This window comes from Lontra canadensis, unplaced genomic scaffold, assembly GCF_010015895.1.
Source record: "Lontra canadensis isolate GAN:19392208 unplaced genomic scaffold, GSC_riverotter_1.0 scaffold23, whole genome shotgun sequence".
In the NCBI taxonomy this organism is placed as follows: domain Eukaryota; kingdom Metazoa; phylum Chordata; class Mammalia; order Carnivora; family Mustelidae; genus Lontra; species Lontra canadensis.
Genome location: NW_022631017.1, coordinates 20,246,983 through 20,268,955, shown reverse-complemented (window position 1 = coordinate 20,268,955; position 21,973 = coordinate 20,246,983). Strand labels below are relative to the sequence as shown.

General features: G+C 40.6%; 1 protein-coding gene across 8 annotated transcripts in view; it reads right to left on the bottom strand.

The window, feature by feature from the left end:
• NCOA7 (nuclear receptor coactivator 7) overlaps positions 1 to 21,973 on the bottom strand; it is a 156,525-nt gene that overhangs the window by 75,958 nt on the left and 58,594 nt on the right. The gene's annotated exons all lie outside the window — the stretch shown is intronic.

Genomic DNA, 21,973 nt, shown 5'->3' with positions numbered 1-21,973 from the left:
AATATATGGCTGCCACGTTTGCAGTGTTACATCAAAAAACAAACAAAAAAACAAAACAAAAAAAAACAGAGAGAGAGAGAGAGAGAGTTTCCAGTTTTCAATGGGCAAACACATTTGTAAAAATAAATCCTTTATAACTGATTCACACACTGAGTTATATAAAGGTCTGGCAAGCTGGTTCAGGTCTGAGCAATTCTTTTCCTTTATACGTATCACAGTAGTCCTGAAGGAAGAGCTGTAACCTCTGAGACAAAATGCCATAATGACACTATATGAAGTGATCATTATGATCACTAATGTACCAGCTGACTGATAAATTAGTTAACATATCTCATGTTTTTAATCCTAAGTCAAAGAGATGAAGTTTACTATACTTTGCTGAAATCCAATAACTCAAAATATTTTCCAATTGATGTCTCACTCTAATTGATATGTCACTCTGTACTTACCAGCCCTTCTGAAGAATGCCTTCACCTTACCAGAACGTAAAGAACCAGGGTCTTGGCCTCTAGCATATGTGACAGTCTGCTCCTACATAATTATTTTAAATTAGGACTCTTTGGGCTTGTTCCCTTTCTGTTTACACGTGGTCTCTTACACGTATGTGTCTAGTTCCTTTGCTCTCTTGAGCATCTATCTACACAATTCGATGTTGGGCAAGGATAAGGAAATGTTCTGGAAGAAAAATGAGATACCTCTAGGATAATAAAGGGACTAAATTGTTTGCTTTGTGACATTGCATAAACCCATTTAACAATTTGGACAGGTCCCTTGTTTAAAAAAGAGACCCTTATTCAACAGGGTCTTTTACTAACATCAATTGAGATAATCTATGTCAACATGTAACACGAACAGAAACAGAAATAATAAAATATCCCCTCATATGACAAAAATCATATAATGACATGAGTGCTAAGGACACACAACACATTCAGCTTTGGAAATAAGGTGTCATATTCTAACAAAATATTTCAATTAAGCTATCATTCATTGAACACTTAGCAGCCAAGCTCTTAGATTTTCATTAGCTAATAAACAAGTATATGACCTAGGAGAAAGGACAGTTAGACACAAACCACAGATGAATACACTCCCCATCTCTCAGTTTAGCTATCTTTTTATGCTTACTCATTAAAAACCAAACCAAACCAAACCGGGGATTCATAAAAAGGACTTCTATTCAACAGATATGTTTTTATTTTCTAACCTCAGATTTTAAACTATTTATTATTATTATTATTATTCATTATTTCTGGTAAGAGTGGGTGGCTCCATGTTGAGTCGGTTAAGGTTTTTAATAAAACAATTCTCTCTTGATCAAGATTACTATGTGACGCTGAAATTAGTATGCAGTAACCTAGAAATATACAGAAACCAGCACTTCACTTAGGGAGGTCTATCAAAGAGCTGACCCCTGTGTCCAAAAAGCTGGCTATGGCTGGTCTGATCTTCTCAAAAACATGCTTGAGATGAACCTTATTGCCCACTTTCAAAAATTGTTCCTTCTAGGAAGAGAGAAAAGAGGAGTCAAAAAATAATTCTATGCAGCCTGAAATATACTGCTTCTTCCACTTCTGGATTTTTCGACTTTAATTTGATTTAAATGTCCTCATTTCACAGTCCCCGTGATAATTAAACTCACTGAGATCTAGGGCACATGTTTTGATGAACAGTAGCACCGTCTGGGGACATCTCATTAAAGACTGATTTTCACACATGGAAATAACAAAATGGGATACATTGTTTCATTCATTTGACCCTGTTCTGCACAGACCATTACTCTCAATACTCACAGCCAAAAGTAGTTGTTCCCCGCCCCCCAAAAAAAGGCTAGAAAATAGCAATACCAAACTTGTTTAACAGAAAACAGAATCCAATGTAATACTTCACTAATTTTACAATCAGCTACATCTTTTGATTTGACTAGAGTACTCATGAGAATTTGTTGCTCTGGAGTTTATCAACATGACCAAAACATTCTGATCTTATGATGTGAGTTTGGGAAGCCCACTGTAAAATCCTTGCTTTAAAGCAGAGAATACATTTTTAAGGTCTTGCCTAAGAAGGAATAACTGTCATCTGATGTATGTGTATATTTATTGCTCTTCAAACGTTCTCATTTAAGCCTTCTCTGTTTTTCTGCAAGTCAGTATCTATCATGGTAAGACATTCTCGGAAAAGGGTTTTGTTATCACCAAATTAAGGTAAACTGAAAAAAAAAGGTTACACAAGAAAATAAACCAAGTTTTTTTTAATGACCCCAAATGTACATTTATATTGTGGACCAAAAAAATACTGAGCAAATCATGTTCAGCAGATGAAAACTGCTGAACATGATTTGTTATTTTTATATTTATATTTTATATTTATATCAAATATAAAAACTGCTGAATATGATTTGTTATTTTTATATTTATATTTTATATTTTATATTTATATCAAATATATTTATATGAATATAAATATATTTATATTTTATATTTTATATTTATATCAAATATTTATATTTGATAGCTGAGAATACGAGTCCAAAAACCCCCTTTATTTTGTTATGCTGCATTTATCTTTCTTTAAAAGAAATCATAATTACATAAAACAAGTTAAACAAGTTTCTTGTTTAGTTTTGTTTTTTTAAAGATTTTATCTATTTATTTGACAGCCAGAAATCACAAGTAGGCAGAGAGGCAGGCAGAGAGGGGTATGGAAAGCAGACTCTGCTGAGCAGAGAGCCCGGTGCAGGGCTTGATCCCAAGACCCTGGGATCATGACCTGAGCCAAAGGCAGAGGGTTAACCCACTGAGCCACCCAGGTGCCCCTAAAACAGGTTTTATTATTCAATCTCCTCTCACTACTCTAACCAAGCTTTACTGGTTCTTGTAAGGGCCGACTTAGCCAGAGCGAGCCGTTTTGTTGTTTATGCAGTAAACTCAGATTGAACCTGCCCCTTCTCCCAAGAGGAAAGCGCTTAGAAACAGAATTGGTGAAATACGGCCAAATAGCCCCTGATAACAGAGTCCAGATTCAAGGACGTGTCCGGCCAGGTGTAGACGTCCAATCAAGTAAAAGCGCACGTATTACCCGCCAGGGAGTGTGAGCCCCCACCTTTTGGGCACCAGACAGAGGCGCCAATTCTAGCCAAGGTCATAGGCTGACTAAGATGACTGTCATGCAGTAGAATGTAATTCAACTGGCCACCTATGTGTGGCCAGGCTCAACCACATGGCCTTTACTCTATAAAAGTTAGTCTGTGAGACTGGGAGTCGTCGCCTCTTTGCAAGAGACGGCCCTGGCCGGTCAGTTTGATTCTCGAGGCTTGGCGCGAAATAAAGCTTTGCTTGACCTTCGCTTTGTATCAGTCTTGTCCTTTTGTCTATGGACCCTTTCAGTTCTGTTTCCTCAATCAGTTTTATTATTCAATCTCCTCCCACTACTCTAACCAAGCCCTAACGGTTCTGTTTCCTAAATCCTTCCCTCTCAAATTCACCTTCTCTTCTTGATATCTGCTGCACCCAGTCAATCATTTCAGGTTTTCATCATTTCTCTGGACTATTTTTTACAAGATAATTATTCTTTATTTTATTATGAAATTCATACGTGTTCATATTAAAAAATATTGAGAATGCAGAAAGGTAAAAAGCATAGAACTTATATCAAATGAAATGCTAACACTAAGAAGTAGTCACGGTTTGGGAGAGAGACCAGGAAAGCCAGAAGGTTGGGGAAATCACAGACCTTCCCAAAGCGCGGAAGAAGGAGGCAGAGTGGCTGGCAGTCAGGATTCGGAGCTGCTTATTTGTCCCTTCCCTACCATAAAGGAGTGTTAAAGGACTGATTCTGGAATCTCTTGGCTTTTTTTAATTGAAATTTTAAAATTAAAAATAGCACCCAACCCAGAGTTAGCAGACTTGAAGGAAAAAAACAAGGTGATTCTGCTAAAGAAAACATTCTTAGTGGCTGAATGAAAACTGTTTTCCTCTGAAGCTTTTTCCTTTCCTAAAGGAAACAAAGTTCACTGGCAACAATCAGAGCCAGGGCCTTGAGCAAGTTCCTTGCTTTGTCTCTGCAGAGGTCTCTTGCTGCTTCCGACATCCAAGGCAATGCAGCACAGAAACGCTGTGAGCACTGGAGTGAGAGCTCCTTGAGGGCAGGGATTTGTCTAGGTTTTATTAAAATGCCATACGGTACACATGAGGTACTCAGGAAGGATTTCTGGAATGCACGAACAAATGAATGAGGGGATAACCAGGGCTCTGTTCTGACGTGGTTGAGATCTGCGCTCGTAGCCAGGGCTCTCCTAAAAACGTGACATTTCACCATCTTCTTAATTAGGAGCATGTGTCAAAAAGAAACATCTTCTTAATTAGATACTTAACTTAAAAAGAAAATATACTTGCCACATATAATCTAAAATGTATTGAACTACAGACTTCTTTAATTAATACTAAATTAGTAGTTCTAGAGGACTCTTTCCCTAATTCCACAATTTGAGGTCCATGTGTTTCTGTACATACTAAGTGCGCAGACATAAATATCTAGCACAGCATTGCCCAATATGATCACAGCTAGCCAGCCACTAGCGGTTATGAAATTGAATTAAAATGAAATAGAAGTTTAAAATTCAGTTCTTCAATTGCAAGAGCCACGTTTCAAGAGCTTAAAGGCTTATGGGCTAGGGGGCACCATAGTGGGTGACAAACATAGAGAACACTTCTCTGAGCTACTGATTCAATAGTTAGCCCTATTAGCAAGAGACTAGAGGGAAGGGTGAAGATAGAAACCACTGACTACTTCAACTTATGTAGTTAATGCATAGACTATATCTACAAGGGGACACATGAAAAAATGGTAAAGTGAGTTTCTGGCAAAAGTTAGTGGCAAGGGGGAAAGACAGAATAAGAAAACTGACTTTTCATTGTGTTCTCTTTTGTGCCTTTTGAATTTTACACCACATATAAATATTAGCTAGTCAGAAAAATATTTTTTAAAGTTATTGGTCTTTTTTTTTTTTTAAGATTTTATTTATTTATTTGACAAAGAGAGATCACAAGTAGGCAGATAGGCAGGCAGAGAGAGAGAGGAGAAAGCAGGCTCCCTGCCAAGCAGAGAGCCCGATGCAGGACTCGCCCAGGACCCTGAGATCATGACCTGAGCTGGAGGCAGAGGCTTAACCCACTGAGCCACCCAGGCGCCCCTAAAGTTATTGGTCTTTGAAGTCTCTTCCCTACCATAATAATTTAACACCTATTGCCAAATTTTAAAAATCAAGTTTTGCTCTTGATTATTGAGGGGCGCCTGGGTGGCTCATGGGTTGAAGCCTCTGCCTTCCGCTTGGTCATGGTCCCAGGGTCCTGGGATCGAGCCCCGTGTCGGGCTCTCTGCTTGGCGGGGGGCCTGCTTCCCTTCCTCCCTCTCTGCCTGCTTGTGATCTCTGTCAAATAAATAAATAAAATATTTAAAAATAAATAAATAAATAAATAAATAAATAAAAATTAAAATTAAAAAGATTATTGTGTGGGGCTCCTGGGTGGCTCAGTAGTTTAAACATCTGCCTTCAGCTCAGGTCATGATCCCAGGGTCCTGGGATTGAGCTCTGCATCAGACTCCTTGCTTTGTGGGGAGCCTGCCTATCTCTCTCCCCCCGCCCCTTGCTCGTGCTCTCTCTTGCTATCTCTCTCTAATAAATAAATAAAATCTTAAAAAAAAAAAGATTATTATGAGAAGTTTGAAAGAGCTTTCTTCTAACAGAAACTACTGTTGAGTTGACTAATGAACCAGATACCATGCTGTGTATTCTACAAATACTATCCCTCCTTCACAAAAGCCCAGCATGGTAGGCAATCTTCTCTTCCTATTACAGATAAGGAAGGCTGAGAAAAATTAGGGCCTTTTTCCAAAGTCCAGGCATGTTGGGCCTTTTGAGAGAGCAAAAGGCAAGCTGAGCACAAATCATAAGTTAACACCTCCCCCAACTCCCCTCCCCACAGGTGGGATACATTTGACATTCCTTAGGCACTCCTAGCTTCTCTAGTCAAGGAAAAGGGAAAAACAAATGGTTAACTGAGAGAGATCACAGGCAGGCAGGACAGGAGTCTCCGTCAGTTTGCAACTGTTCAGTTTGCAACTGTCTTTATGATTTACAAGCAAAAAAAAAAAAAAAAAAAAGCAATTTCTAGAAGTCTAGAGGCTCAAGTTCCAGAAGCCCTAACATCACCCTCTTCTCTCTACAAGATAGAAAATCTTATATAATCAATCAGCTATCCTCACAACCCCAGTGCAGCTCCTTCTGCCCATCTGTGCTGTTCCCATGCTTTAACAAAACCACCTTTTTGCACCAAAAACATCTCAAGAATTCTTTCTTGGCCCTGGGCTCCCGATCCCAACATTTCCATATCATTTGGCATCTGAACACAGGTCTCAATCTTCTCATCTGGACTCTGAGCCACGGTGCAAAGTGGTAAATCCTTTCTCTTCTCTTCCTTTACTTTCATTTGAGGGGCTTTACAAGGAGTACAGTCTTACTGGAACACTTTCATGTCCATTGCTCAGGCTGCATGCAATCCACTAGCCCGTGGCTCTATAGGGAGGAGACAGTCTGACTTCTGGCCGGAAGTTAGTCCCCTGGCCAGAATGGTAGTAAGACCCAGAAACCTGATGCCCTCTCTCTATTCCTGTTCCTATACAAAGCTGTCTGTCTTGGGCAAGGGACTGCCACCTAAGTCCACCAGGACAGCCACCAGTCTTGAGACTCCCATGTAAGGTTTCCTCCTCATTGGTCTAATGTGATCTCTTCCACATCTCTAGTCCAGCCATGAGCCACAGACACCCCCCAAAGCCAGACAAAACCAGCACCTGACTGAACTAAAACCCAATGGGGTGGGGGAGCGGGGCGCCTGGGTGGCTCAGTGGGTTAAAGCCTCTGCATTCTGCTCAGGTCATGATCCCAGAGTCCTGGGATGGAGCCCCGCATTGGGCTCTTTGCTCAGCAGGGAGCCTGTTTCCTCCTCTCTCTCTGCCTGCCTCTCTGCCTACTTGTGATCTCTGTCAAATAAATAAAGAAAATCTTAAAAAAAAAAAAAACCAACAGGGGGCCATTTCCTAGGGAACTCAGCTCTAAGGAATTACATGTGTTGGAAGGTCACTCACACCATCATGAATTTCTATCTTGACTGTTTTCCATCAATGTTCCCTACTAACTGCTTAAATTACAAAATTTGGTAATTTCTCCTTGTAAAATTTTCTAGTGTTTTCCAAAAGTTAAAAACAGTAGGTTGTTGAAGGCAAAGCAAAATAAGGCACAGACTTCAAGGCAAGGCAAGATAAGGCAAGGCAAGATAAGGCAAGGCCTTCGTGGCATTGTCTTCAAGACAAGACACAGTATCTCAGTCCACTTGTTGGCCCCCATTTTGCAGTCTAGAATGCAATGGGGAAGCAGGGACAGGGGATACGATTCCCTCCTCCAGGGTCTTTAATGGCAGGGCACTGATCATAGTGATTTTGTTTAAGGGACATGTTGGGTTTTCTGACACCAGGAACCTTGGACATTCTGCATGGGATGCCACCCAGGAGTCAGAGGGGGAGGGGCAGGGTTCTTGGTAATGGACCTTCTCTACTTTCCTAGGAGCATGGGATCTTCTCTCTTCTTCAGTTCCCAAGGATTCTCCCTTGGAATGCCTTTTAACCCACTAGAAATAATTCAGATTGCAAAATTTAAGAAAGGACTGATCTCCTATAGCACTGCATGGCCTCAGTACCATCCACCAGTTAGATCTTCTCTGTAGGAAACAGGACAAAGGCCGTGAGGTACCCTAGGTCCAGGACTTCAGCTATCACCTTGACCAATTCTGTGTGTCTGGGATGACCAAATCACTTCTTAAAAGCCAGAGCATATCCCACTCCTTGGGGTTAACAATGGGCTTGTGGAGAGAAAGGATGACCCCACTTTCCTTATGACTGGACTGGATGATGCACTTGGGGATGCCCTTATCTCCTGAGACAAGTATTCTCCCACTTGCCAGTGATTCCTTGTAATTAGGAATATTAAGGCTAGACCCCAAATAAAGAGGGTTTCTTGATGGTTTTACTCCTTAATCATATTTGTCCCAGGAACTACCTCTATTAATGTAAAACTCCAAACAGAGGCTTTAGCGGAGCATGTAAGAGTATTCCTGGTAGACACCACCTCAGACCTTACTACGGGACAGTCCCTGTGTCCCCATGTCAGGTCCAGAGCGTCTCAGAGACCAAAGGCCACCAATGGATAATGGGAGGCTGACTTATTAAATACCAGACTATGCTTACAGATACACCTGAAATAATACTTAAAACCCGTAAAACTTTAAACCCAGCTACTCTGGCCTGGACCTGATCATGGTACTTCCACATTAAAATGTAACTGCTTAGAGATTAGTGATCTTGTCTAGACTTGACCAGACTTGAGAGATTCCCCTATAGAAATGCAGACAGCAGCTGGTTTACTGATGGCACTAGTTTCATGGAAAACGGGGACAAGAACAGATAGGTATGCCACAGTCAGTCAGTCTCAAGATTGTAGAGGCCAAGGGCCTCCCAGCAAATATCTGTGTCCAAAAAGAGTGTTAATAGTGTCCACTTGTGCTTTACAATTGGCAAAGGGCTTCAAAATTAATACCTATACTGCCTCCAAATATGCCTTCCTAGTCCTGTATGCCCATGGAGCAATTAGGAAGGAAAGGGATTATTAAGCCATAACTCCCCAATCAAATATGGGCCTGAAATTCTGACTCTTCTTGAGGCTGGACGCCTGCCTACGGAGGGAGCTGTAATCCACCTCAAAGGTGTATGACCTCAGAATCTAAAGGAAACAATTTGCAAACTGTGCAGCCAAGCAGGCAGCATAAAATCAGTAAATATTAACTCCAATGAAGTCCATAACTCCAGTGTCATCAGACGAAAAATTCACTTGGCCCAGGAATGAGGATTTTCAAAAATGCATAGGACTGGCTTGTTAATAATAAAGGAAAAAAATCTTACACCTAAAAATAACCAATGGAAGGTAATACAGGTGCTTATACTGGGCTACTCATTTGGGTAAAAAGGCCGCTGAGGTGACAAAAACTTTGCTAAGAGAAACTGTTCCTCGATTTGGACTTCCTCGGGCCCTACAAAGTGACAACAAACCATCTTTTATTGCACATATAGCTCAGCAAATAGCTCGGGCCTTAAAAATCAATTACTATCTACATTTGGCCTGGTATCCACAGTCCTCTGGAAAGGAGGCTCTACAAAACCAAACAGCCCCTGATACCCAGACTGCAGCTGGAGGAGGCCTATAATTAGAGGGCTGACTTCTAACAGGACCCAATGGCTAGGCAGCTCTAATGTGTGGCCTTGGCTCTCCCAGGCTGGCTAGGCCGCCGGACTCCGGGTTTTGCATGGATGAAAGCACATATTTTTAAAGCTATTACCAACACAGCCAACCCTCCAAATTGAAAACAACAGTGGGCATGTTCTGTGTCTTATTCGTACGACCACCCAGCATCCAACTTTGTTCCCTCTTTAGGACTAGAGATGTCATTTGGCACGCGGCCGCTCTTAATAAGTACACAAAGCCCTAAATAACACTCAAAATAGCATTTCTCTATGAAACATTGAAAAAACTCAATCATAAAACAGTTCTACAAGATAGAACGGGATTAGACGTTTTAGCAGCAGCACAAGGCAGTACATGGGCCATTATAAAAATCCAATGCTGTGTATGCATTCTAGATTGTCCCAAACACGGCACAGGGCTATTGAAAAATCTGAATACCCAAATTGAGGCTCCACGAAATCCTTCTCTCCCTTTCAGGGATTAAGTTCCTGAGTCTGGGGGACGACTACAGTCAACTACTAAGGGTCTCCTTGTTGGACTTCTCATTCTTATAGCCATATTAATCCTAATGTAAGGACCTATTTAGAAACCGTCCCTGCTCCCCTTCCCCCAGGGGATTTACTTGGAGACAAGTCCTGGAAACCAGCTTCAGGTAACAAAGCCCAGATACAAAGGGGGTCAGGCCAGGTGGAGACATCCCATCAGTGGGGGGGATGCATACTGTCTCCCTGGTTACCAAGGAGTATGGGCCCCGCCCTTTGGGAGCCTTTTGGGTGCCAATCCCAATCAAGGTGTAATAGGCTGGTTCAAATGTCTACGAGGGTAAATTGTAACTCAATTGGTCACTTACCATCACTGTGGAGTTTCCTGTGTGTGTTACAATCTCATTGGCCACCTCTGCGTGGCCAGGCCCGACCGCATGGCCTTTGCCCTTAAAAGCTAGTCTGTGAAACAGAGAAGGGTTGCCCTCTCTTGTAAGAGGTGCGTCCCGGAATGTTCGGTTAGATTCTTGATGCTTGGCACGAAATAAAGCTTTGCTTGACCTTCGCTTTGTATCAGTCTCGCTCCTTTAATCACGGACCCATTACTGGGGCATAACACTAGTATGTTGCCTTTTTCAGTGTCTCTCTGCTTGGTGCTAAGACTCCATCTCCAACGACTTCATGTCCACAGATGATTCCCAAAGATTCCTAAAGATGTACTGAGGTACTTCTTTACTAAGTTGGATTCAACTGCCTCCCCCTTTTGCAACTCCACTATATGTTCCCTGGCTAATACTGACCCATAGGTAGGGATATCTCTACACCCCTACTCAGCAGAAAGAAGCTACAGAGAGTGAGACCCTCCACCTTCAACAACCTTAAAGATTTTAAGGATCAAGACTGTTGGGGGGGGGGGGTAAATGATGAGGGAGCAAAAAGCAAGCTAAACGCAAAGAACAAAGCTAACACCCTGCACCCCTCCCCCAGGTGGGATACATGTGACATTCCTCAGGCACTCCTAGCTGCTCTAGAACAAAGGAAAGGGAAAAACAAATGGTTAACTGATAGAGATCACGGGCAGGCAGGACAGGAGTCTCCATCAGTTTGCAACTGTCTTAATGATTTACAAGCAAAAAAAAAAAAAAAGACAATTTCTAAAAGCCTAGAGGCTCAAGTTCCAGGAGCCCTAACATCCCCCTCCCCACTCTACAGGACAGAAAATCTTATATAATGAGTCACTCCTCACAACCTCAGTGCAGCTCCTTCTGCCCATGGGAGCTGTCCCCATGCTTTAATAAAACCACTATTTTGCACCAAAGACATCTCAAGGATTTTTTCTTGGCCCTTGGCACTGAACCCCAATGTTTCTACATCCACAGGGCACAGTCAAGTGTGCAGGAATTCACAAAACTAGGTGTGAGCCAGAAGCCTCAGGGACTCCCAGGTCCATGCCTACAAGTGTTCTACAGATACATATGTGTCTTGATTTAAAATAAAATTCACTGGACTTTGGAAATTCTATGAATTATCTGGGGGAGACATAACTGGCAATCTTGTGGGCTTCGATGGAGAACACGCTGGCAGGAAGGAAAGATTTCAGCTCTAGGCGTAGCTCTCTGTGTAAACTGGGATCTGCTTCGAAAGCACAATGAACCCTCCAGCACTTCGAAGGTAAAACCAAAGCAAGAGGCTGATGACAGGATTTTCAAGCTTTGGTCTGGCTCCTACAGTTTACACTTAGCTGGATGAGAAATGTGCTGAAGCAGTTTTGAAGTTAAAAAAATAAAAATCTTTTAAATCCAAACTAAACCTTCCCCAGACTCTGCACTTCCCTGTGCTCCCACACATCTGAGTACATTTTCCTTTCACTGCAGCTTCCATCCCTGGGAAAGTCCAGAGGCCAACTTAGAATCACTGATGCATGAACCACTGTACATGAACCACTGACATACAAAAGCTATTAAAAAAAAAGGCAAAAAAAGCACTGCTCTATGATTTGAAGCAAACAGCTCCATGAAGAAAAGTAGAAAATGTCAGAATGGATCAAGCATGAGAAAAATACCATCTTCTTTTTACTTGTTTATTTTTTGTTTTCAGTTTTGTGTTGTTTTTTTCATCTTCCTTAAGGATACCCCTTCTTGTCCTATTTCATTCAGTTACAGGTGAAGAGGGAATGAGATTTGGTCTGTGGAACTCCAGAGAATATATTAATGAAGGAGAGGAAGCCACAGAGTAATAAAGGTTAGTTCAATATAACTTTCTAGAGGTGCCTGAGTGGCTCAGTCAGTTAAGCATCTATCTGCCTTTGGCTCAGGTCCTGTGTCCAGGGTCCTGGGATCAAGCCCTGTACGGGGCTCCCTGCTCAGTGGGGAACCTGCTTCTCTCTCTCCCTCTGGCCCTCCTCCTGCCCATGCTCTCTGTCCCTCTCAAATAAATAAACAAAATCTTTAAATATATATAATACACACACACACACACACACACACGCACACGTATGTATGTATGTATGTATGTATACATTCTAACTGAGCAATCCAATAACAGAACTGACTGCTCCATAAAGTAGCATCCCCATTACTGGAAGTATACAAGCAAGTCAGGTCCAAGTTCTGACAGAGAAAACTGTATGGAACTGCCCTGCATCTTTTTTTTCAAGATATAATGAACATAAACATTATCTTAATTTCAGGTGAACAACATCATGGTTGGCTATTAGAATATACTGTGGAATGATTGTCAAAACAAGTCTAGTTAACATCAGTCACTACAGTGACAAAATTTTTTCTCGTGATAAGAACTTTTAAGATCTCTTAATAACTTTCAAATATGCAATATAATAGTATTACCTACAGTCACCATGCCATACATTACATCCCCAGGATTTATTTATGACTGAAAGTCTGTACCTTTTGACCACTTTCACCCATTTTGCCCACCCCTCTACAATACAGCTAACTCCTGAATGACTCAGGGCAGGGGTGAAAAAATCCACATATAGCCAAAAATCCACATGTAACTCTTGACTCCCCCAAAACCTAACTACTAATAGCCTACTGTTGACTGGAAGCCTTACTGGTCACATCAACATTCAATTAACATATTTTCTATGTTATATGTATTATACACTGTATCCTGGCAACAAAGTAAGCTAGAGAAAAGCCAATGTTATTAAGAAAATCATAAGGAAGAGAAAATGCATTCATTCACAGTACTGTGCTGTGTTTATTGAAAAAATTTCGGGTATAAGTGAATGCACCACTCAAACTCGTGTTGTTCAAGAGTTATCTGCAGTCTTCTTTAATACAAATATTTTTCCTCAAAATTGCCTCTGTAGAGAAATAGGAGTACTCACATAAAAGATATAGATGTAATAGTCTTTCATGAAAAAAATTATAGAACAGTATTGCAGTTTGACCCTGTTTTTGTGAAAGAGAACAAAAAACAAAGCAAAACCCTTTCAAACCAGCAACTATCCCATTTCGATATATAACGTACATGCGTTTAGATATAAGGGTATGAGAAAATTGTCAACAGAGGAAGGGGGGGGCAACTTTTACTTCACATTTAAATAATTTGGTATTTTTGGTACAACAATCATATATTGCTTCTGTAATTATCAGGCTAATTAATTTGTAAAATTAAATATCCGCAGCTACGGCAACATTTGGCCAAATCTGCTTGTGGTTTATTCTTTCTCCTGAGTCCAGCTATCACGGGTAAATCCTGCAACACAGCCCCTCTCTCTCCGTTACCACACACAGCTGGGCTATTGCCCTCAGTGGGGACTACCTCATGGGTCTTGCTCTTGGCTGTTCCACTGCAACCTCGTCATTGCACTGCTCTCAGAGGCTAAGCTGTTTTCTCCTGGTTGCCGGGACCGGACTCTTGCCATTTCCAGACTCAGGGAAATGGGAGTGTCATCACAAAATGAGCTGAGCCTATGGGCCAGAATCATTTGTATTTGAAGCCTCATTTGTTCCTTCTTGGTGTGCATCCTTGGGTGAGTTACTAAATCTATACTCAGGTTCCTTGGCTTCAAAGGGACAGAATGGCCTCAGATGCTTTTTTGTGATGACTAAACTAACCAGCACAGAGAAAGCATACAATGACTACTGAACACAACCTGCGCTTGGCCCACAGCAAGGGCTCAATAACCAGAAGTTACTCGTTTGTTGTGCTGAAGCTATTGCCATCACTTGGGGATTTCTCAGGATCCAAGAAAATAAGTTAACATCTAAAGCACTGTAACACATCAAAGAAGGTATTTGATAAATTCTAGATGTTATCACGTGCTCACATTATTTTTCTTGCTATACATAAATATTAATTTAACTCTCTATGAATTTAGTCACCAGTACAAGCTATTTATTATTTTTAGCAGACTATCCCTTCTAATATTTCATTTTGTGTTTTCACAAAAGGAAGGTCAGTTTTCAGTTTCCACTGCGAATCCCCAACTATATGATATGTGCCAAATAACATCTTAACTTCATGCCAGAGGGGGAAGACAGTTAAAAACAAAAACACTCACTTAATGAAAATTCCTCTTAGAATTATAATCAAATAAAACCAAAAAGCTTAGGAATAATCCCTAGAAAAGTCTATAAATGTACCTGATTCTAGGGCCAACCTCTGAGATCCACATTCTCTTCCTCACTTTGTCTAATTTTGACAATGTGATTTTCCCCCACCCCCTGCCAAAGAAAATGAATCAGTCAGAATGGAAATACTCCGGTTCAGAAACACCGATTCAGTTAGAAAAAGAGATCCTCCAGCTTTGAGTTCAATAACTAGCGATATAGACACACAGGTGAGCACACAAACACATAATGGAATTTTCCCTGGTCTCAAAAAATAAATGCATTCTAATACAGATTGCTAAATGGAATGCCAATCAAGGACAAAATACCGGAGTTCCCCTTTTTAGGATTTCTATGAAAACAGTGATGGGATCAGTAGCTCATAGGGGACTTTGCTAATCAAAGGGCAGGTGCCGGGAATGGATGCAAAAGTGTCACAATTTCAGAAGAGACCTGGCGTGGGTTCTTAAGGGACATTCAGAGAACCTTATGTGCCCTTCCTCAGTACCGGGCTGACAATGGCACTGCCATGAAATGAATGTTTACTGTGTAGAATGTTTGCCTTGTGTTTATGAAACAGGACAGGCTTTTGTTGCATATATAGATTGCCCGTGTGGGAGTCTGGTTCCTTTTTCTAAAAAGTCAGGATGCTGAGTCACAGCCTGAAAAAGTTACAGGGAAATCAAAGGCACTGACACGGTAATAAAGAACTCAGCTATAAACCGAGGAAGGGAAGCAGAAAAGGGAACTTGCTCCAGGTGATAAGAGAAGCGCCTTGTGCCAAGAGGAATCAGCAAAGTCCTGTAACTACGGTATTTACCTTTTGGGAATTTTACTGCTTTTCCATCAAGGATAAACTGATAAACACAGTAACACAGAACTTACCCAAAACCTGCACGTAGAAATGTGAAGACGCGACAAAGTATAAACTGTTAAATTTCTTTTGCTTTACCACGTATTGCATGTGGTTTATTTAACTTAATACAGTTAAACTAAGGGGCTTTATTAGTTCCCTATGTCTACTGTAAAAAACTACTACAAACTTGGGGCTTAAAATAACACACAATTATTCTCAGACAGCTCTGGTGGTCAGAAGTCCAAAATCAGCTGCAGGGCTGCATTCCTTGTGGCCCCTTCCTCCAGCTCAGAAACCAGCAGCACCGTCTCTGGCTTGAGTGTCTCCCTGCATCCTTCTCCGTAGTCAAACCTCTCTCCACCTCCTTCGTAGTGGACACCTAGATCATATTTTGAAGCCCACCCAGATAATCCAGGATAATCCCCCCATGTCAAGATCCTTAATTTAGTCATATCTTCAAGGTCTCTTTTGCTATATAAGGTAACATCACAAATTCTGGCATCACAATCTGGTTATCTTTGGTGGTAGTTATTCAGTCTACCACACTGGCTATATTAGCATGTGTGATATAAATAATTATAAACTCAACATTATATCCCATATTCAAATCATTACTAGGTCTCAGAAAAGTTCACTGTTTGCAGTGAGTGGTAGTAAATATGTTATTTCTAAAGCAAAACCCAAATGTCTACTTAAAATGATCCTGAAGTCTCAAGATGCAGTGGAAATATTACAGACGTAAGCTTTCATTTTATGTTCGGGGACTTTCAGCCTCTTGGAGATGGGGATATTGGAAGGAAAATTTTAACAAGCTGGATTTCCAAAGGTTTAAATCTTGTTTTCATATTTGATCACTTCAATCATCACTGAAATCAGTCTTTCAGTGTTTATAATCACCTACAAAGCTGAAAAAGTCTTCCAAATATTTTCCTTTTATTGGAGCTCCTTACTGTGCCAGAAATCATTTTTAATGACAATTAAAAAAAAAATTTTTTTAATTCAAAACCAATCACATGCTTGAACTCCCCAGTGACACCACCGGGATCTATTTCAATGACATACATATTTCAGCATAGCAGCAATACATTTCAAAGACAAGTTTCTTCTGGAAAAACAAAAAATTTAATTTCTTGAAGCTATTCCAGCAAAACAAGCAACTAACTAAAGCAGAGCTACTTGAAATTTTCCCAGCAGAAATAAAGTGATTTTATTCTCTGATTTTTAATTGATTCCCTCCTAACTGCTTAAATTATAGAAACATGGAGGAAAATAAAAGCTAAAAAATACAGTCCAGAAATAACCAGTTTAGTATGTAAGTTAATACTCTCCTAAAAGCCTCATGAGTGAAACATAACATTTGTGATTAGGAGAAATGTCCTGCTAAGGAAAACAAGTATGAGTGGCATAAGATTAGAATATGCTCTAACTCAACTTCTCTGCCTCCTTCCAACTTTTAAAATATATTCTAATAATTTTAACCGCCTTTGAATAATTTTAGACACACACATATGCTTCCTCTTTTATGATAATGTTATTTCAATGCTATAAATTAGAAGTGGCCTCATAACTCTTCCTGTCATTATAGGTATTTTCAGAAAGAATAATGTATTATCAGGTATAAAATCTGAAAAATTATTTTGGCAGATGCTCTCAATTTAGTTGGCTCACATCCAATATGTCCATTCAATTTCTTATGAGTATTTTTTGTACTTGATACATACCATCCATATCCTTGGGAAATGACATTGCTCAAAAATAGGATTCAGGGGCGCCTGGGTGGCTCAGTTGGTTAAGCAACTGCCTTCGGCTCAGGTCATGATCCTGGAGTCCTGGGATCGAGTCCCACATCGGACTCCCTGCTCGGCGGGGAGTCTGCTTCTCCCGCTGATCTCTCTCTCCTCTCATGCTCTCTAACTCTCTCTCTCAAATAAATAAATAAAATCATTTAAAAAAATAAATAAATAAATAAATAGGATTCAGGGGGTAGAAGACTAGTAAAATCTACTTCGATTTTTTTCCCTTGTAAAATTGCTGTCGAACTCTAAGGTTATTCATTCATATGTAAAGGCACACCAAAAACAGATTTTTAAAGAAAAACCTTGGCCTTGCTTTCATATTTCTGAGGGCCAGTCTCTGGGGCATGACCTTCCAACCACATGGCAGCCTTGGTTGGGCTTTTCAAAAAGCCTCAAGGGTGGTCATCTCTGAAGGGTACTAGTTTGCTCTTAACCAACCAAAAGAACCCCTTTGTTGTAATAAAAAATAAATGCCTGGTCTTTGTCCCTCCCTGGTCTGGCATCCAGCTCCTAAAACACTTCCAATCTCCTGAGTGATAAGAATATCTTTTGTGTGTTAATAAATGACTCTTGTTGTTGCAGTTAAGGCAGCCTCAGGACAGGAACTGGTCACCAGAAACACCAAGCCTTGATTAGGAGATTGGAAATTTTGGCCCCACCTCCAGACTTCTGGGGAGGGGAGAGGGGCTGGACGTGAAGTTGAATCACTAGCGCCTGTGATTCAGTCAGTCATGCCTCTACAATGACACTTGCATAGAAACCTTTACATGACAGGGTTTGGAGAGCTTCTGGTCCGGTGATCACCCAGAGGTGCTAGGAGGGTGGCAGGCCCAGAGAGAAGCACAGAAGCCCTGCCTCCTCCCACCCCACACTGTGCCCCACGCATCCTCTTCTATTGGGCTGCTCTGAATTACATGCTTTAGAGTAAACAGGTAAATGTAAGCAAAGTGTTTTCCTGAGTCCTGTGACTTGTTTTAGAATTGTCAGACCTGAGGCGGGATCCAGGAACTCCCAAATGTATAGCCAAGTTGGACGTAAGTGTGGGCTGACTGGGGATTCAGGACTTAATGAATGGTGTCTGAAGTGAGGACCGTCTCGAGGGACTGAGCTCTTAAACCTATGCCTTTGACACTGACTCGGCCTGTTAGGGTCAGAATGGAATTGAATAGTTGGGATTCCTAGTTGATGTTGAGAATCAAAGAACACCAGACTCTAGACTTTGCCAGAACACCTATCTTGAGCACATCAGAGAAGATGAAAATGAGACTGGTGGATTTATACAAAAAACAAGCAGGCTACCCTTTTTTCAATCACAGATGTGACTAAGTGCCTGCTGGTATGCTCTGCTTGGACCACAAGCACTTTTTAAAAATCCTAATGACTAAAAGACAGCATTTAAAATGAGGATATTTCACATAAAAAGGCAGATTTCAGGCTCACATTGAAGAATTAGCAGACATGATCGCACTGGTCCTGGGCCCCGCCTGGCCAGCCAGGCTGGAACAAAGCAACAGCAGCTTCCCTCCTTGGAAAAGGCACATGCTGTCATCACCAGGCCCCAGTCCTCCCTACCCACAGTGCACCAAAATCGGAGGCTGGCAGTTACCACTACTGTCCACTCGTTTCCACCACCGCTTTGGTCTCTAAGGTCAGTGTTCGCATTTTTTGCTCCAGACAGTGTAAAGTTTCATTCTTGGGTCAATTCAAATCATCAGAAAGCTGTAGTCTTGGACCATGTTATGTCAGCCCACTGCAGAATATCTTTTACTGAGTCCTATACTGGCATCATGTCCTCGCTTGGCATTTTTGCTGCAATAAACTGCATTTATGAATGTTAATAACAGACACTACTACCACATCTTTTTAGCGTTCCTTTAAATTGGATGTGAGGTCCTACATAATTTCAGGGTTAAGGGTAAGGAAGGGTTTTGACACCTGGAAAACCAGTATGTGCTCTACTCATGAACAGGGAGAACTGTGGAAAGAAGTCCCTTTGTTTTTGTTTTTTTAATGTACGTACATATGTGTGTATGTTTATTGGCTAACTTACCAATTGACTGTAACCTCTATACCCAACTCATAACCCTGGGGTCATGAGTTGCATGCTCTTCTGACTAAACCAGCTGGGTGCCCTGAAAATGGGATCCCTTCATAACACTGACCACGGAAGTAGTTCTGAACAACTACACAACTAATAGCATGAAGTTCAGGGTCAAGAAAAAGGAAGGAGTCTGGTGAAATAGCCAACAGCCATGCAAAAGTTCAGATGGCGAAAGAGGGTTTCAAAAAAAAAAGTTCCATCAAATAGAATTAACTACCCTCTTGGAGGTTTCCTGAGAGTTGAAGTAAATATCTGAATTATTTTCTCTGGTGTGCTTATTTCTCTGGACGTGACTTAAAGCTGGGAGTGGACAAAACAAGGCTGGCTGCATGTGGATTACGCACATGTAATTTTTTTTTTTTTTAAAGATTTTATTTATTTATTTGACAGAGAGAGATCACAAGTAGACAGAGAGGCAGAGAGAGAGAGAGGGAAGCAGGCTCCCTGCTGAGCAGAGAGCCCGATGCGGGACTCGATCCCAGGAACCTGAGATCATGACCTGAGCTGAAGGCAGCGGCTTAACCCACTGAGCCACCCAGGCGCCCCACACACATGTAATTTTTATAAGGTATCTCAAATCCTTATAGAATAAGGTGGGGCACGAATGAATGAATGAATACATAAACAAATAAGGAAATGAACAAAGATTAGTCCTGGAATGATAAAGTGGGCCAATGACAAGCTGAGTTTTATCTGTGTCAAATTTCACAAATTGATAAAACCCTTGAATCTGACCATGCCACATAGACTAAAACGGACCTCATATCAAGGGAAGCTGCTCTATACCCTTCAAATGACAGAAATCAAACTTCACCCAATACCAATCTATTAATTCAAAGAATAATATGTTTTGAGAGGCAAGACCTAACAATTTCCCCACCATTCAAACACCTGCCTCCTTCCCCCAAATAAAGAAAACTGGACTTCCTTATCATTAATTCTTCTTTGTACGTACTATGTCTCTCATCACACAGAGGTAAAAAGGAGTTCATTATATGTCACTAACTGAGTCATCAAACCACCCTCTCCAATAGCAATTTTGTACCAAGAAACTTAGACTCAGAGTTTTAATAGTTCATAAAAGGTAAGGTAATTTCTCATAGATTTGCATTTATTTATATAGTTTTAAGTGTTCTGATCTCAGGGATTCCTTTTAATACACATTATAAAACTTTTTAAACCCTTATGACATTAGAATAATAACAGTCATCCAAATTTCTTGTGGATTCCCATGTTCCTTTGGTAAACCATAAGAAAACTCAGCTGGACCGTATTTTGGCTGAGATTAAAGAAGGCTTATGAAGAAAACCAAAATGTAATGGCAATGATATTGCATAAGATGGGGGAAAATAAATATGTTTTTAACTATTGCGGAGATTCTCTGCAGAGAGTATATTAGCCACAGTTCAAATGAAAATCAAATAAAGAAAAGTTTCATTGCTGGTTTTATGGATTAGACAATAAAGCTGCAATCGATAAAAAAGCAAGTTTCAGTATTTAACCCATATATACAATTTCACAGTAGCATGGATAAAAACTAAAAGTCAGCATTTATCAACTGTTATTATCTTTAGTGAGTTACTATACACACAAAAAAGCAGGTATTCTCCATCAGTATATTAGTTCTTCTATATTTTTCTATATTCATTGTTTCACAGGAGTTGTAACGTCAAAGAAAGCACTGAATTGAATTTTCAGAATTCTACATAAAGCTGTCACAGTATTAAAAATCCTAAAAGGACAAATTTAAAATGATAAGATAATTACCTAAGCAAAAAAAAAAAAAAAAAAAGTCTTTTCAAGTTTGTTTTCCAAGAAGTATAAATTATAAAATCTCATGTAGGAAAGCTCCTTAAAACGTATCTGATCAAATCATCCAATGATGGAATTAAGTACTATATTTGCAGATTCTCTCTCAAAACTCTCCAGTTCCTAGAAACTCACTGAGACTCAACATGTATCATTCTTCTTTTTAAAAACTTTAATTGCAGTGTCTAGTTCAGTGTCCAACACCCTACAGATTAATTGTAGCTGACTTTTGCTGGCCTCCCTACTATCTTTTCCCCTTGTTTTAAGATCAAGTTTCAATTTTCAGTAAATAACCCTCCCCCCTTTTAATACCATATCTGGGTAAGGCACCCCCTCAGCTCCAGGGATGAAACATTCAACCCAAGCCAATCAAAGCACCGAGGCCCCTCGGATAGCTGCCTAGCAGCAGTGACTCCAAGAACCAGCACATGGCCTAGGCTGGTCCAATCACAGTAAATCCTGCATCAACTACTGGCAAACACACTTGCTTTGCCTGAGGTTGCACAAGGGACATCCTGAATCCGCAGTGTTTGCCAAGGAAAATCTGAGAAGACAAAAGAGTGGAAGAGCTTAGATACAGAGAAACTGAGTCATGATGACATTATTTGGGCCCCAATCCAGGCATTCCAGAAGTCAAATCTAAAATTTAACCTGGACTTTTAACTTACATGTGCCAGTAAATCCCCTAATGCCTTCTTTTCTCTCCTCAGTGAGTTTGATCTGTTTTCTCTTACTTGGGACACTTGCTCTCTGCTCCCAACAAAGGGGAAAGACAGTCCTGGCTATTATGGAAATTTACGTAAGTAAGATTTGTTTCCTGTGAAGGATCCCAAAATGTGGATTGGCTGAGCTGGGTTGGATGTCTTTGTCATATGACAATAAAATGGATGTCTTTTGTACCTTAAAACCAGATAGTGTGCCGATCAGAACTGCATTATTAGGGGAACTTAAGAGAATTTTTAGGATTCTAGAGTGAACTCTCCGTTTCTTTCAGCCTTCA